Below are 17,228 nucleotides of genomic sequence, written 5' to 3' on the forward strand. Positions count from 1 at the left end.
GATAATGCTATTAGTCAAACGATGGCGATCACTCCTAATAATAGTGATACGGCATCTTGATATAGCTATAGAAAAAATGGGGAATATATCACAAATTGTGATTCACAATAGATCAGAAAAATGGTCGCAGTGATGAAAATACCCGATAAGGAAAAAAAAGCCATCTGAGTACATTTCTATACTCATCCTAAATGACTACTAAATCGAAAAATATGCAAATCCTCTATGAACAGAATTGAGCGTACTGCCCAAGCAACCATAATAAGGGCCCTTTATGCAATATATAACTGATGTACGACTCATATTGCAAAAAGGGCCCTTATCAGGCTATTAGCAGGCTTCGTGGTTACTTGGGTAGTGCAAGGAAAAGGTTTTCAAAAGCAGCTCTTTAATGTTAACAAAAATTGAAGCTTAGAATTTCAGCTTTCAAAAGACCTCATCCCCTAGCAGAGAACAAATAAGATTTCCATTTGATAGCTCCCATATAATTGGCTTTCGCTGTTAATGCTCCTCATTCGGTTAACCGCAGACTTTTTTTTTGAGCACTCTCCTCAACAAATGTTTGTGGTTAGATAACTTAATGTTCCCATAATGGTCCATCGCCCCTATCGTAATTTTCCATCTCGAACAGATTATGGAATGTGTGCACTTAACAATTTGCCCCTTTCCTAATAGCATGTACAACACCGCCAACGCCACCATAAATTTGAAAAACCACCGACCAACCTACCAACCAAAACCAGAAACGATAATCATTAATAAATGCCCTTCCCCCTTGTTGCCAAGCCGATCCACATGCGAGCAAAATTGATGTTTATTACTTTTGCTTCACCGCAGAATTTTGGGTTTCAAGTGTTTTTTTTTTTTTGTGGCCGTTCCAACATTTGAAGAAGACTGAAGCCGCTTAAGTGGAGACGCATGGTAGGTTTTATCATAATTTCATCGAACCAACAATTATGGTTTTTAGGATTTAATTCACTTCTGAATCCAAAATGACGGCAAGGTGGCTGGACGCATTACCTTGAAATACATGCTTAATGTCCCATTCCGGCACGACACATTTCACTTGAGTGACGAAGTGTTGAAAGCTTCTTCCACTCAGCTATTTTAAATGGGTCGAAAAATAAGCAGAACGTAGCTGGTGAAAAGCGGTGGTTCATTCATTCCAGTTAAATCCCTCAAACCAGCGATGCCAGATCTACGAAATTTTCCGTAGATCCACGGATATGATAGATTTTTGCAGAAATACGGATCCGTGGACAAAATCTATAGAATATTGTTTGTATCTGCGGGGCTAAGGGGTTTTGGTCTAATTTTCGTCCTAATAAGCACAATCCACACTTAATTTGTCTTTTTCAAAAGGATATGGACCCAAAAATGGAGTGGTTTTACTATATATGACTTCCACATTTATTTACCTTTCTATGCATACCGTTGGATTTGATAACAACAATATAGTAAATCGCAGAAATAACGGAGATATGGCCGGAATAAGATCCGAAAAACAGGGATTTTGGGAGCTAAGTCATGTTTTTCTGCAACTACTGAACTGAATTGGACGCAACAACCACCAAATGAATGGTATCATGGTCTCATAAAAATCTATTGAATACTTTTGAATTTGGTAAACTTTTTTTGATATATGGCCGGAACAAATTTCGGTGTGTATAGGTCATGAGGCAAGAACCGACCTGAAACGTGTTAAACTCATCATGAGGGACTTCAAATTATATGGGAATTTAAAAACAAAGTTAATTGTGGTTATTTTGAGAACCCAGGATCAGGGGTTGAAACGGTTGACGATTTTACTACACTCGCTTCGTTGCTATGCGCGTCATTCTGTGTATATTCGTACACTCATGCTTTACCGTCGTCTCTCTCACGCAACACAAACGGTAGAACAACATTCGCGAAGAAAAAAAATCAAATAACTATCATTTGACAATGAGTGACTTCGTTCTAATTCTTAAATTTTGTGTAAATTAAACCATTTCTGATCCGAGCTGTTATTACTAGGACATTGTTGCTTCCTATTTTCATACTTCACACAAGCACAACATTAGCAGCACTTATTATGAGACAAACTAAAACACATAAATACGCGACGGTCTTCGGCGAACCATATGGCTGATTACATTGAAATTTTTTTAACATCATTTCGGTGAGTGGTTCTTACATCTGTTGGGTGGTACTCCCCCTCAGGCCCCTCCCTCTTTGTTATATATTCTAGGAGGTGTTGGCACGGGGTTTTTTTTAATCTTCAACATATATCTTATTTTTTTATAATCCATTTATTTGTCAAGGCTCAAATGCGTTAGCTTTGCGGAGCCGAATATTTTTTACTTGATTGTGTGTGAATATCATTTTCTTACAACTAAAGTTAGTAGAACGGGGACCGATTACTCGCGGCTTACTCGAGATTAGGGATTACATTTATTGATCATTTGGAGGGAAGACAAGGGAAAGCATTTAGAACTAATTTAAAACTTAAACGTAAAGGATGACTAAAACACAAAACATTAAACACATACATCAACAGCTTTAAGAAAGTCGAAAATAAGCTTCATAAAGTCGATATCACGGCAATCCAAGACGTCTCTAATTGGCTTAAAGGGTTGTTTTCCTCGGACCCTAAGGGAATCACTCAGAACGGATCTCGCCTCATGATGCAAGGAGCAGGACCAAACAACATGCTCGATGTCGTGATAACCGTTTCCACAGGTGCGCAAGTTGCTGTCGGCAAGCGTAATACGGAAGAGGTGGGCGTTTAACGAACAGTGATTGGACATGAGCCTGGACATTACACGAATAAAATCACGACTCATATACTCATATCCAACCCTTCGAACCAGGGTTTGATCGACACCTGTGGGACAATAGAATGTAGCCATCTTCCCAGATCACCATCATTCCACTTTTGCTGCCAGTTGGCGAGGACTTTCTGACGAGAAATCGTGAAAAATTCGTGGTAGGCGATTTGTCGCTCGTAAATATCGCCTTCCATAGCGCCCACCTTGGCCAGCGAGTCCGCTTTCTCATTGCCTGGGATAGAACAATGAGAAGGGATCCATACCAAGGTCATGATATGCGAGCTGTTTAATAAAGCACTCAATGACGATCGTATTTCCTGGAGGCAATACGCCGAGTGCTTCATCGGCCTCATTGAACGCATAGCCTCCAGGGAGCTTAGGCTATCCGTAAAAATGAAATAATGGTCAGGTGGAAGTGAGGCAATACGCTCTAACGTGTACGATATAGCTGCTAGTTCAGCAACGTATACCGAACACGGCTTTTGAAGCTTGTATGAGGCGCTATGAAGATCGTGGAATACTCCAATACCAGTGGACGCATTTATCACCGATCCATCTGTGAAAAATCTCTTCTCGGTGGCGACGTGGCGGTATTTGTTCGCAAAAATAGTTGGAACAATCAGGGAACGGTGAGGCTCTGGAATTCCTTGAATCTCCTGCCTCATTGTGAGATCGAATCTCACGGAAGAACAACTGAAATGATGGGAGACAGCGTGATTGGGGTTGAACGAGGAGGGGCCGGTGTCCAGAGTCATGTACTCGTAGTACAAGCTCATGAATCGTGTTTGAGGATTCCGCTCTAGCAGCTTCTCAAAGTTTCCGATCACCAGCGGGTTCATGACTTCACAGCGGATGAGGAACTGGAACGATAAATCCGCAAAACGATTTGCTAAGGGGAGGACGCCCGCAAGAACTTCAAGACTCATGGTATGCGTCGATTGCATACAACCTAGCGCGATTCGAATGCAACGAGATTGAATCCTTTGGAGCTTCAATATGTGCGTCCCCGCCGCCGATTGAAAGCAAAAGCTACCGTACTCCAAAATTGAGAGAATGGTAGTCTTGTAGAGTCTTATCAGATCTTCTGGATGGGCTCCCAATGAAGTGCCGGTAATGGAACGAAGGAAATTGATTCGCTGTTGGCATCTCTGCCTCAGATACGCTATGTGTTTTCCCCAAGTGCACTTGGAATCGAACCAGACACCTTAATACTTAAACGACATGCTGTGAGTGATTCTTCTACCCATAAGTTGAAGCTGAAACTGTGCTGGATAAAGCTTCCTAGAAAAAAACAATCATCTCTGTTTTCTCCGGAGAGAATTCGATACCCAGATTTATTGCCCAAGTAGACAAATTATCCAAGGTATCTTGCAATGGTCCTTTACAGGTCCGGTGGTGTTGGTCCAACCACGGAAACCACGCCGTCATCTGCAAGCTGCCTTAGCGTGCAATTTTCGGCCAGACAATCATCAATGTCTTTGACATAGAAATTGTACAGGAGGGGACTTAAACATGAGCCTTGTGGAAGACCCATGTAGCTGATTCGTGCAATTTCCGAGTTGCCATGAGAGAAGCTCATTCGTTTCTCGGACAACAAATTAAACAGGAAATTGTTGATAATCGGAGAAAGCCCACTCGCATGGAGTTTGTCCGAGAGGATGTCGATGCAAACAGAATCTAACGCCCCTTTAATGTCCAAGAAAACTGAACCCATCTGCTGTTTGTCAGCATAGGCTAATTGGATTTCAGTTGAAAGCAACGCTAGGCAGTCGTTCGTCCCTACGGAATCCAAATTGCGTATCTGAGAGCCATTCGCCTCGACCCACTTGTCCAGACGAAGAAGAATCATTTTTTTTCTAACAGCTTCCGAATACACGACAGCATCGCGATGGGACGGTACGAATTATGATCCGACACGGGTTTACCGGGCTTCTGGATGGCGATAACTCTCACTTGTCTCCAATCATCCGGAACAACGTTGAGCTCAAGGAATCGATTGAACAAGTTCAACAATCGCCTCTTTGTGACGTCTGGGAGGTCCTTGAGCAGGTTGAACTTGATTCGATCAATTCCCGGAGCCGAGTTATTGCATGAAAGAAGAGCAATTGAGAATTCTACCATCGAAAACGGGGAGTCCATGTCATCGTTTTTCAGCGGCGGATCGCGAGTGTTGCATCGAACCGGAACCGAATCGGGACAAACCTTACGCGCGAAGTCGAAAATCCACTTGTTAGAGTACTCCTTGTCCTCGTTGACCGACGATACCGCGTTGCGCATTCTCCTGCCGACATTCCAGAGCGTTTGCATGGAAGTCTCTCGCGATAGCCCTTCGACGAACCGCGTTTTTTGGCCCTGACCAAGCTCTTAAACTTTTCCTCTAGCTCCGTATACCGCTCAAAGTATTCGCGGGAACCGTATTTACGAAATTGTTTAAACGCGGTAGACTTCTCGTTATTCACGTCGGTGCATTCCTGGAGGACGTTTGCGAATGGTAGTGCCAGGAACAGGCTTCGTTTCTGCTTGAAGCGCGCAATCCACTATAAGCCGCGATAGGAAGGAGTACTCATCCAAAGGAGAGAGAACGTCGACCGATTCTGAACCGTCACGGACCGCGTTCGCGTATTCTTCCCAATTGATGTTTCTCGTGAGATCGTACGCGATGTTGATTGGACACTGTGAAGATGAACCGTTGGAAATCGAAATTTTGATGGGCAAATGATCACTACCATAGGGGTCTTGGATTACCTCCCACATGCAATCCAATGATAGTGGGTTCGAACAGAGTGACAAGTCTAGTCTGCTCTCTCTTGCTGGAGGTTTGGCTATTCGAGTTACTTCACCGGTGTTTAGAATGGTCATATTGAAATCGTCGCATAGGTCATAGATGATGGTTGAGCGGTTGTCATCGTACAGCTCTCCCCAGCCTGTACCGTGGGAATTAAAATCCCCTAAGATCAACCGCGGCTCAGGTAACACTGAGCAGATGTCAGATAGAGCTCGCCGAGAAACAGCCGTTCTCGGAGGGATGTATAACGAGGCAATACTGAAGGTTTTACCTCTAATATTCACCTGACATGCGGCAATTTCAATACCTGACACTGGAGGAAGGTCGATTCTGTAGAATGAGTGTTGTTTGTTGACCCCTAGGAGCACCCCACCGTACGAATCTGCACGATCGAGACGGATAATGTTGTAGTCGTGAAGAGAAAGGTTAACATCTGGAGAGAGCCATGTTTCGCGGAGAGCAAACGCATCACAGTTATGCAGTAAACATTTAAATATGTCTAGTTTTGGTAAAATGAACATATATCTTACTTATCATTGCGACAACTTATTGATATTTTTCTTGTCTACCTTGGAATCAGTTCTGGATGTTTCGGATTATGGTTCCATGTGGTAAAAATTTATTATCTATCACAACCATATCTTGCGACATATCAAATCACATCTACTCGATGAAATATGACCAATGGCACTCAAAAAAAAAAACAACGAACCGGTTCTGGATATTCCGGATAAAGATGCCTTATGGTCAAATATGGTCATAACCATATGAAGCGGCATATTAAATTACATCTACTCGGCAAAATAAATCGAATGACACTTAAAACAACAACCATGGAACCATATGTTCACCGTAGAACCGGTTCCAGATATTCCTCATGGTTCTTTATGGTCAAATTTGATATCTCTAATATCCATATCAAGCTACATATCAAAGCATATCTACTTGACGAAATATGCTAAACGGCATGCAAAACGACATGGTCAAATTTGACCACTCTCATAACCATATCAATCGACATATAAAATCACATCTACTCGACCAAATATGATCAACGGCACACAAAACGTCATCCATAGAACCATATGACCTCCGTAGAACTGGTTCCGGATATTCCGGATCATTTGTCCACATGGTCAAAGTATCTCTCATAGCCACTTTAGAAACAACATTGGATATTCCTGAATGTTGTTCCATATGGTCGAAATGATTGTGTCTCATGGGTATGACAAGTGAAATCTCAAATCACATCTTCATGAAATATGACCAATGACACTCAAAACATGATGCATGACATGACCATCTTAAAACTAGTTCGGATATTTTTGTTAATGGTGGCAGTGGAAACATAAATAGAGCTAATTGATACCTTACAACAGGTTTTTGATGATCCAGGTAATGGGTTTACATTCTGAAAATTCATGATTAATCATTATCATATCATATCTACTCAGCGAAATATTTATCATCACTTGTGTTTGGCTGTGTTACGTCCCCTCTGGGACTTTACGCCAGTTCTCAACTTAGTGTTCTTTGAGCACTTCAACAATTTTTCCAACGCGAAAAATTCATAAACAGGACTGGGAATCGAGCCCAACAACCTTCAGCATAGCCTTGTTTTATAGCTGTGGCTTAACCGAGCAAGCTAAGTCAATGACATTTAAATAAAAAATCATTAATCAAAATGGACACCGTGAGGACGGCTTCAGATGTTTAAAAAAAAACGTTTGGATACAGGCAAATCCCAGACCCATTGGGATGAGAAAGCAGTTACGCTTACCATTACACCACCGGCGCCGGCTCGACGAGTTTTAGTTCTAGTTGAGAATTCCTCGAGGGCATCAGAGCTTTTCCGGGATGGCCAATGTAACGGTGGCAGCTCAATAAAGTCATTACCCACCAAATTTTGAAAAAAACTAGTAAGTTTGATATGTCGCACGACGGGTTTTGGTTCTTGTTTAAAATTGGCCACTTCCGCGGGGGTAGCGGGACATTTCAGGGGGCAACAGAGCATGCCCGAGAGGGCTAGTGTGACCGTGGACTGTCTATAAGGCCATTACCGGCCATGTTTTGTAAAAGCATTGTCAAGAATTAACCACCTCCCCGGGGGCACCGGAATATTTCACCCAATCTTGGACCACCGGTGTAGCCGCCATTGGTCCAATTACATCATTTGAGTGAGAAAATATTATGTTCACCGTGTGTATAATTCATACAGAACAGTAAAGCCAAATGCACACCCAGAGTGACCCCAACGGAAACCGGAATAGCTCCGGAACCATATATTTATCCAAATTTGTCCAGAACTTGAATAGATTTCCGACGAAATGCAAAGCACAGGCAAACAGACGTAGCTCTTTGACTAAATTTTTCTTGAAAACATTATCCTTCAATAAATAGTCGAGCTTCTCGCGGCAAAACAAGCTTGCTCGCTAAGTCACTAACAATATTGCATGCAAGGTAAACCGAATATATATAAACGTCAAAATGATCTATTACCAGCGCTACGGTGAGCAGTTTGCGAAAATTATAATAATATAAAAAACAATCGTTAAATACGTGAACGATGATCTAAACCGTAAGAAAAAAGTAAAGTATGTTCTTTTTACTCATCTCGGCACTATAGTGCAGGAACCCAAAAGTAGGTAAAGCGGGCCAAAGTAGTTTTCATTTACTTATGTGCACTTCGTATGGAAATTTCCACTAGCTTGCTACCCAAAAGTAAGTTATTTGTACCCAAAAGAAGGTAAACATGATTATACTCAACGTTGAGTTCCCACACTTTACTTCCCCTGGGTGGTTTTGCTCCTCCGTTTTTGACAACATTAGAAAGAGAAAAGGAGACAAACTAGTCAAAAGTAAGTAAAAGTTAACTGACCGTTGGGTATTTTTTTCTTACCGTGTAGAATAAAGAGTTACGTCTGTTTGTCTATACGCAAAGGTATTTGTTAACTTCTACTCGATGGAAATTGGCGATTACGACGAAGTACCCGAGCAAAGTCGATTAACAAATTGAAAGCAAATCTATATTAAAGTTTGCAGTTCCTATCATAATGAAAAATTGTGTTGATTTGAAATGTCACGACATAAGTCTGATATCATAGTGTGCTTTCAAGACTTTTTAAATGAATGCAACTTAACTTGAAGTTCTGTTGTTAACGTCTTGTTTCAAATTTAATTTAAGCTCATCTGTCGTTGAACTAATGATTATTGTTTGTTTGTTTTGTATAACACATTTTAGGTCATTCGTGGCTTGCCTGGGGTAAGATTTGAGCTCAAGTCTTTCAGCGTTAGAAGCTGAGAAGTGAGTTAGTATCCAACGATTTACGCCAGGCCCGTATTCAGGTAAACATTATGAATGCAAAATCAGTAATCAAATTGATTAAATTGAAAGCAGGATTAGTTTCCCGTTTGCTTCAACGGTGTAAAATTTTGATTTCATTTTTGTTGTGTTAAGCGTTAAGTTATCCAAATTGAGATCAAATGGAGTGTTGTAAATAAGCTACATCATAACAGTAAATTTTGAATTCAATTTAATCTCCAGCTTTGCTCAGATAGCGCTCAAACATATGGATTGTAGAATTTTTTCGGAAATTTACAGATTTTTTAACTCTGGCGGATGTACGGAGGGAAACCCCAATAACACTTTCAAAAGTTATGACACCTACGGAATTGACCTAGGAGAAATCTAGCATCACTGCCTCAATATCTTCGCATTCATACAGTAAAATAAAACTACCCAAAGTTTGGGCTTTTTAAACCCAAATTTGAGTTTATCAAACTCTCTTCGTTAATTCCCTCTCACTATTAACTCTAAATAGAACGAAAAATTCGACTCAACCATCAACTTCCATGCAAGATGCTAACACTGAGTAATATGAGATTTCATCCAATTTAAGTGAATTGTAGTTATTTTGGGTAAAAAAAAACTTTCCCAGTGAGTATTTTGTTTTCCCTGTGTTAAATACAAACTCTCTAAGCGCTTTACTCAAATTTATGTCATCGCATGGAAGATGGGATATGCGTGCCTCGAACTTAATGTTGAGTAGTTTTGTATTTCCGTGCAGCAAAATTCGCAAACGGGTTCAACATCTGTTCCGTCGGAATTAATTGGTCATTTTATAAGTAACACCCACGTGCCGCCACACCAGCAGTAGACTAGGGACCGGCCATATGCGCCTATGGGATTTCTGCTGGAAGCGCCACACCCGCGTGCTGTTTAACCACCCCCGCCAGCCTCGCGGTTTATGAAGACATCCGCCCGTCACCGGATCGATCGGATCGTGCATGCGTTAGGTTCATATCTATTTACGTAACGATCTCGTAGTGGTTTGTAGAAATGAATGATGTTTTTTTCTTCGCACCATCCATCCATCCATCCGGTGGTCGGGCGGCGCTGGTTGGATGGTTTCTGTTGACGTTGCAAATGAATGTTCACCAAGGTCGTGCCGTCGTCGTCGTCGTCGTCGTCGTGGTGTCCTCCCGTCCATCACGATATTTTTGCGTTCCCATCTTTCTTTTGGGGCAACAACACGTGTGGACGGTGTGATGTTTGTTTACTTTCGATTAAAAACTGAGCGCACACACGGACCGGTGTTGAACTGTGGAGATCCCCGTGGTGGAGACGGCAGCATGGCATAAAAAATATGTGTTGACACGTGCCATTTCGTGTGTGAAAGGTTGAACAAATGCGGCGGTGGAAAATGATCAACTATGCGGGCAGTTTTTCGAGCCATGATGACCCTGGACGTGAAACTCGGTGTCTGACCTTGTAAGGGTTTTTCGGTTTGTTGAACTGTCTATTATCTCGTTTGAACAGCTCGATGGCAAACAAGACTTGTAGATTGAATGACAAAATGGCAAATGTATGTTCCAAGCTTGACAAGCCTCCATTCAGAGTCCAAATCAAATCATGTTCGCACTTTCGCAAAATTGACCCACATACAGGAAGCAATATCGCGCTGACTAATACAATCATCGATTGAACATTTAACCTGTGGCTATTATGCACACCATTTCAAAACGGCGCCAATTTGGACAGATGAATACTGGCACATACATGTTCCAGTACTAGTGATGTCCTAATTTTCCAATTATTAAAGGGACAGATTAAATCGAATAATCGTAACGTTTGTGGAATTGAATGTGCACAAATCTCTAATGAAATAATATTCATAGAATTTTGTAAGGGGTGTATATATTATAATCAAAATCACAAAAAAAATAACTGAAAACGCTGGAATCTGAGTATAATAAAACATCTAAAAAAAAAAGTTTTTTTATATTAAAAATAAGAAGTCTAAAGGACTCTCGATCGATATAAGAGCTAAATATCAAAAATAATCACCTCTGGGCTAATAACTGAGTAATAGCAAAGTAAGCTATTGGCATATCTCATGAATAACAGAGGCTTAAGGTGAGGTCACAGAAGTGGAACGTCGAACAAATAGTCGAGCGAAAGCTGGCACCTAACAACTTGTCAACGGTTTTCCAAAAGGGAACACATTTTAATGTTTTTCAAATTTGAGTATATCAGATTTTAAAAACTTGTCTAAAAGTTTGTTTTTTTTACATCTGAGTTGTACCAGTTCATTACAATCAAATGCACCTATCATTATTATTTTTCATGGTTACAATGTCTAAACTTTCTATGCTTATTAGTCAAATGAGCCGTATTCATGGCCCGTGCTGCAAATTAATACCAATACCTACGAAATACTGAATTTCCCTAGCCAGCGGATGTCAGCATCAGTTGACACAGTTAGAATATCAATATCAATCGCCTCAATGTCAGTAAGCAAATGACCAATCCTTAGAAAACTAATCAGTAATAGTCAAACAATGCAATGGATGTACAAAAAAAAAAAGATTTAATGAAATAAAAGTACGATTTTCAACTTTATTCTAGTGATATTCATATGGAAAGCAATATCAAAGCCGTTCCGCCTGATATTATGCTTACCAAGAATATCAGTGTAGAAAGTGAAATTCAGTGCTAGGCCAATATCTTACGTCAATTGACATTGTTGACGCAACGCAGCACTGTGTGCTCTTTCGTTGGAAAATATTCGATATCACTAGTTTACAAATAAAAGTAAAAAAAAAAATAACTTCAACCTATGAACCTTATGTAAAATCGTGCGCTAAATCCAAAAATATAGTAGAAAAAACCTCACTAGGTTAGTTTTCTATATACAGCTAAAAAACGATAAATCACTTAAAAAAAGTTTGTTTTCTAAAATACAAATATCTCCGGCTGTAACAAAGTTATATTATTTATTTTAACGCCAAATTAAAGATGAGATGCTTTCGATAAATTGAACATATTTTTTAGTCAGATAAGTGGTATTGTTGTAAATCAATAGTTTTTAAGTAAGGTATCTATTTTTTTTTTGCCAACACGAACTGAAAAATGACGTTCAGTTGATCGAAAGCAAATTTTATTTCTTTTAATTTTCATTATTGTCGCCAATCAGTGCAGTCGCGTTTTCAATTCGCTCTTAACCACGTGCGTTTGTGTGGTATTTATTTTTTTCATACGCTACGTTTTTAGTCTGGTGTACTGTTTTTGCTCAAAATGAGTTATGAAATTTGCTCACTTAATTCCTCCATCAAAACGGTAATTTGGTAGTGCGTCGGATGTACGCGCACATTTCATGCCGCCTGCGTGGGAGTGCCTGTAAAACGTAGCTCGCTCGTAAAAATGACAAAAAGATTGACACTCAATCTTATGTCATACAGTGCTGCAAGTTCGTGTCAAGTCCTAGTCACAATGAACTTTGATTTCAAAGTGCTAATCGATCAGCAGGCGAAACTAACCGAAATAATAAATAATAACTCAGAAGTCACACATAGCTCTGCTCAGCAAAATAATGTTGATGTTGTGCATAAAGCGATCGACCTGACAACTAGTGCTCCAATGTGCAATAATCCAATGTTAGAGTTGGACATTCTGGACGAACTGAAATCATTATCAGTTAACATTATAACAGTACATAGTACAGTACCTTTGACTCTGTCTCCGGATTTGTGTCCCAGCCTGGACTCAGAAACAGTGTACGGAAAAACTCAAAAACTCAAATTTCATGCATGAGTTTAGGCGCCTATGAGTTTTGCATTGCAAAATTCAACGTCGCAAAAATCACCGATGAGTTTTCAGGTTAAAAAATTCATTGCTTTATATTTTGGCGTTATTCGTTGTTATTACTATTGCATCAAGGGTTGGAAAACTAACACGACATGCATAGGCATGATATTAATTGACGTTTGGGTGGTTTTTATGAGTTTAAAGCTGGAATGATTTTTTGACGTTGTGAGTGTAAGTGCGTGAATATGCATGAGAATCTCAAGTGTGAATTTTGTTTGCCGCATTCGTACGCGAGTTTATTCTCGCAGGGAGGCACAATGAATGAGATTTGAGAATGATTTTCCGAACACTGGTCAGAAATAAATAATAAAAATAAAAATAAAAAAAAAACAATAATGATGCCCCTGACTCAGGGTGGAGACTTCTTGGTACCCGGAAGGTGTGAAAACCAGATTGGACGGACTACGACGCTTGTGTATCGCGCCGCTTGAGTCAACAAAAATTGGCTGACAAGGCTAAAAAACGGAGGAAGCAGAACACGGCACGTCAAAATTTAGACTACAACAATAGCAACAACAACATCCGTAAATACAACAACAACAACAACAACAACAGCAACAAAAACAATAACAAAATCAACAATCAACACCAAAATCAAAGCAGAAACGGCAACTACGACACCTACTTCTACAACAACAGTCGTAACAGTGATAATAGTGACATCAATCGCAGTAACATTGAACTGAATCGCGCCCACTTACTTCCGTCTGAGAGAGAGAGAGCTTCTTGCAGTAGCGAAAGATCGCTTCTCCAGACCACCGACTAATTATCGACCAACGATGCAATTTCATCGAGGTGAAATTCTAAATCCATATCCGGCGATCGAATCTCCATGCACCGTTCCTGCGGCTAACCGAATGATTTCAGCTGCTGCATGTGAGGCATGTTCAAGTTCATGCAGGCATTCGTGTTTTCGACTAAATTGACAAGTCAAGCTGAACATTGAATTAGGTCCTAAGTAACATTGATAGATTCTCTTCGTCGACTTTCTCTTTCGTTAATAACTTGAGCACAGAACCGTTTCTTGATGTGTTTGTCGTACTAGATGCTTGATAAAAGCTTCTTTTATTGATCTGTGTGCTGAAAATACCTGGGAATGTCTTTACATGGCCGTGGGGATGCAAAGAGAAAGTCAAAGTCCCAACGATGACAATGTTTTTGAAGAACTGGACAACTTTCACGATTTGACGACCTCTCGACAGCAGGAAGGAGAGGTAATTGATTTCAATAGTTTAAGCTTGCCGCCTAGTACTGAAGCACAAAATTTTAAATTGCGTCGTTATGATGAAAATAAGGAGTTGGTCATTTATTGCCAGAATTTGAATAGATTTTTTTTTTATATCTTTATTAATGAGACTTTCAGCCCTGGGCTGGTTCGTCTCCATTTTAATGGAATGAGATTCGCCGCCAAAGTGAATGAAATTTATAAAAAAGTGATTTTAAGTTGGGATTCTAGTATTAATAACGAAGAAGTTTTCGGTGGTCGTTTCAATGTTTATAGAGATGATCGCGATAAATTATTATCCAAAAAAATGCAGTGGAGGTGTGTTAATAGCAGTTAGTGTGGAGTATGAATCTGAGCAGATTTCATCTTGTAAGAAGAAGGAGTTTGACCATGTATGGGTCAAATTAATTATTGGTGATCGAGTTCATATTTTAGCGGTTGTGTATTTTCCACCAGAACATGCCATAAAAGACGCATTTGAAAAAGTTTGTGGTCTTGCTAGCAGTATTATATCGGAATTCGAGGCAGAAGCAAATGTTCACATATACGGAGACCGTAATCATTATGCAGTTGATGTATTCTATCAGATTATTTATTCTATTCTAGAACAGACAGTGACCATGAAGCAAAAGAAAAAAGCCAATTCTAAAGCACCAATATGGTATTTTTCCCTTGATTTGTTTTCCGTCGATCTTGTTTTCCGTGCTGAGCACCAATGCTACCGACGTGCCAGGAAGGCAGCTCCCACACCTGGACCCTACCTATCGACCCATCAACTCATGAACCGGGGACCAACGGCTTTACTTCCCATCCGAAGGAAGGCGTGATCAAAGATGTTATGCCTCAGAACAGACCTGCTGGGGTGAGAGGCAATCACGCTTACCACTACACAACCAGCGCCGCTATTTTTTTAAGTTTTGTGTATTATTATTATTCTAGTTAATTCAAACGTTGTGGAAAATGATTAAACTTACACTATTTTAGTAAACAATATGAATCGATGAGCGTACCGTACCGTCCGAAAATCCAGCTTAGATGGGCTTGATTTTGAAATGCAAACCAATCAGTGAGAACACCAGACTGCAGGATCCAGATAGTAGAAGCAGCGGAGTCCTTCCGGATTCTTGGACTGATTGACATCTACCAGCGAACCCGTTTTGGAGGTAGTAAACGAAATATGTTCGTCTCCGATGACGATTTCTAGCTCCTGTCATCCAATGCGATCCGGGGGTGGCCACAGCGAGTCAGCTTCCTGCATGATTTCCGAATCGACGATGATCCGCTTCAACTCCTCCATCACCGACTGGTGCACGTAGGCTTCCTTCCGGATCATGGTGTCGTTCTTGTAGTTGGAATTGTTAGCATATCGCAGTTTGCCATCCGGGCGGAATTCGAACTCGAGAAATTCGTGTCCAAACTTACCCTTGTGACCGACGTAATATCGCAGGTAGAAATTTTCGGTGCTGGAGGCCATCCTTCTGGGTGAGATTGCAGCGATTGCACTTTTCTTCTACTGATGCCGACAACGAAAAAATACCTCACCAATATGGTACAATAGACAAATTATAAATCTTAGAAATAGAAAGCAGAAAGCTCATAAAGCGTACAAGATAAACAAAAATGATGAAAATTTTACCTTACCATTTGTGACCAAATTTATTTAGAAATTGAAAATGCATATGAAGAGCACAATAGAAAGATTGAAACTAACATTAAGTCAGACCCAAAATCCTTTTTTAACTATGTTAAAGAAAGGCAACAATCCAAGAGCTTTCCAATTAATAAATTATTTGCTGACTTCTTTCAGGACGTTTATACAATCCACGATGAGAATGAGCGAGATTATCAATATTTTTCGTATCTCCCCGAGCCAATGAAGAACATCGCAGTTGATAATTAAACTTTCAAGGAAATTATACGTGGTCCTTGGATGTTTCGAAAGGTGCTGGACCGGATGGTTTACCACCTATTTTTTAAAAGTCACTTTCGAAGGAGCTAGCAAAACCTTTATTTCTCTTTTATCTTGTTTAATTCCTCCGATTTGGAAGGAATCTTTTTTAATTCAAATTTTTAAAACTGGTAAAAGGCATGATATAAAAAATTACCGTTGGGTTGCTATATTATCAAGCATTCCTAAATTATTCGAATCCATCATTAATGACAATGTATTCTTACAGATTAGGACGGTAATTACTAGCAAACAGCACAGATTTGTTAAAGGACGATCTACAGCTACCAACTTGATACATTTTGTGTAATATTGTTTAAACTCAATGGATAAAGGAAATTATGTAGCAACGCTATATACTGATTTGATTTTAGTAAAGCATTTGAAAGCAGTTGATATACCACTCTTGTTTTTTAAGCTATCCAAATTAGGCTTCAATCCTAGGCTACTGAAATAGATCGAGTCGTACTTATCACGGTCGTTGCAAAAGGTAAGATTTGAAGGAAATCTGTCCACCATAGTGAATGTAACATCTGGTGTGCACAAGGTTCACATCTTTATCCATTACTGTTTATTTTATTTGTCAGCGATTAGAACATATTTTGAAATCTGATCTTCAAATATTTCAACATGAAATTGACGTTTTTTACACATGGTGTAAGAAAAATTTGTTAGAACTAAATGTTAATCAATGCAATTCTATATCGTTCACAAGAAAGCACGCTGTAATACACGACACAATTACTCTTGGCCAGAAAACAATCCAAAGATTCTATCAAGTCAGAGACTTAGGTGTTATCCTCGACTCCAAGTTAACCTTTGCTGATCACTACAATAACATTATCTACAAAGCAAGCAACATGCTCGGGTTCATTAAAAGATTTAGTTTGCGCTTCAATGATCCCTACACAATCAAAACACCTTACGTAGCATATGAGAGGCATCTTCTCGAATATTGTAGCATAGTTTGGGCTCCATATCATGATACACATGTAAACCGCATTGAATCAGTTCAAAAGCAGTTCTTGTTGTTTTATCTAATGTCGTTTTCGTTTTTGCGTTGTAACACTGGTGTAGTGTAAGCAGGAATAGGCACGAGTCTTTGACAGCTCAACATCATTTGTGTGTAAACAAAGGTGCATCCTATATCTACACCCTAAAATATTTCGGTGTACGGCAGTGTAGCACCGGTGTAGCTACACCGCAAAAACGAAAACGACATAAGAAAGTTGGGTTGGACAAGTTCTCCACTTCCATCTTATGAATCGCGTTGTATACTAATTAATTTAGATGAGCTCAAAAAGCGAGAGAGT

General features: G+C 39.9%; 1 pseudogene; it reads right to left on the minus strand.

Annotated features, from left to right (window-relative positions):
- Window positions 1-14,898: 14,898 nt before the first annotated feature.
- LOC135704026 (protein mago nashi-like) lies at window positions 14,899-15,455 on the minus strand (annotated as a pseudogene).
- Window positions 15,456-17,228: the final 1,773 nt, after the last annotated feature.

The sequence above is a fragment of the Ochlerotatus camptorhynchus genome, unplaced genomic scaffold (genome assembly GCF_037179485.1).
Source record: "Ochlerotatus camptorhynchus isolate MF236.1 unplaced genomic scaffold, CSIRO-AGI_Acam_v1.1 ptg000229l, whole genome shotgun sequence".
In the NCBI taxonomy this organism is placed as follows: domain Eukaryota; kingdom Metazoa; phylum Arthropoda; class Insecta; order Diptera; family Culicidae; genus Ochlerotatus; species Ochlerotatus camptorhynchus.